General features: G+C 41.2%; 1 non-coding gene across 1 annotated transcript; it reads left to right on the top strand.

Moving 5' to 3' along the window:
* Positions 1–241: 241 nt before the first annotated feature.
* On the top strand, positions 242–348 carry LOC133104591 (U6 spliceosomal RNA). Its single transcript, XR_009703652.1, has one exon. It is a non-coding gene; the product is annotated as a U6 spliceosomal RNA (small nuclear RNA).
* The last annotated feature ends 1,052 nt before the right edge of the window (positions 349–1,400 follow it).

Here is a 1,400-nt window from a genome sequence, read left to right as displayed (position 1 = left end):
TCATTAGAGCTTTTCCCAAATTTAGTGATAATCCTAAAAATTTACATGTCATTACTAATAATGAGTTGTGGAACTGAAAGTAAATTTTCTAAACCATCAAGAGCCGTATTAATTTTTCATCAACCATGCTAGAAAAAAGTTAGAATTATTTATTTTCCCTATAGAAAGTATTTTTATCAAATTATTGTCATATGAAGACAGAGTATGCAGCCTGAACATGTAGGATAAAAATATTACAGAGGTGTTCGCTTCGGCAGCACATATACTAAAATTGGAAGGATACAGAGAGGATTAGCATGGCCGCTGCGCAAGGATGACACGCAAATTCGTGACGCATTCCATATTTTTTAGTGGGAAGCAGCCGCATAGCACAGGGAGATCAGCTCGGTGCTTTGTGACCACCTAGAGGGGTGGGATTGGAAGGGTGGGAGGGAGACGCAAGAGGGAGGAGATATGGGGATATATGTATGTGTATAGCTGATTCACTTTGTTATAAAGCAGAAACTAACACCATTGTGAAGCAATTATACTCCAATAAAGATGTTAAAAAAAAAATTAGGCCCTGAAAGGCAGTTCGAATTTATTTCTAGCTTATTTCTGGTCACATACCAAGGATGTGAGAGAATGGACATAGGACAGGTAAGTTTTGAAAGGGGAATCAAGAAATCCCCATGCAGCACTATGGATCAGTCTGTATTAGTCTGCCTGGACTGATAGAACAAAAAAATCATGGCTTAAACAACAGAAATTTATTTACTCACAGTTCTGGAAACTGGCAAGTCCAAAATCAAGGTACTGGCCAATTCAGTTTCTGTTGAGGGCTCTCTTCCTGAATTGCAGTTGGCAGTCTTCTTGCTGTGTCCTCACCTGGTGGGGAGGGAGATCTCTAGTGTCTCTTCATCTTCTTATAAGGGCACCAGCTCTATCGGATTAAGAACCCACCCCTATGACCTCATTTATCACCTCCTCACAGGCCTTATCTCCAAATACAGTCACATTGGGGCTGAGGGCCTCAACATATAAGTTTGTAGGGGGCACAGACATCCAGTCCCTAACACAGTCTTTATAGGGTCTAGAGGTAGCACATGTGAGCCCTGCTCAGTCTTTTGGCTCCAGCATGGTGGGAAGAGTATGGCTCTGGAGCCAGGCTGGCAGTTTGAATCCTGGCTCCTCTGTGTCTAACTGTGTGACCTCTGGCAAGTTCCTGAAGCTTTGTGTGATAGTTTTCTTATCTGTAAAATGAAGCTGATAACTATATCTAACTCATAAGGTCATTAAGAAGATTAAAGAAGTGAATGCAGGTAAAGAGCTCAGAAGAGTAACTGGAGCATAGGCACCCAATAAATTCTCTTTAAACCTTGGAAGATCCAGCAGGACATTCATTACTCTGACAACTTATA

This window comes from Eubalaena glacialis, chromosome 13 (assembly GCF_028564815.1).
Source record: "Eubalaena glacialis isolate mEubGla1 chromosome 13, mEubGla1.1.hap2.+ XY, whole genome shotgun sequence".
NCBI classification, from domain to species: domain Eukaryota; kingdom Metazoa; phylum Chordata; class Mammalia; order Artiodactyla; family Balaenidae; genus Eubalaena; species Eubalaena glacialis.
The sequence above is the reverse complement of the archived record's forward strand: the minus strand, read 5'-3'. Positions and strand labels throughout refer to the sequence as shown.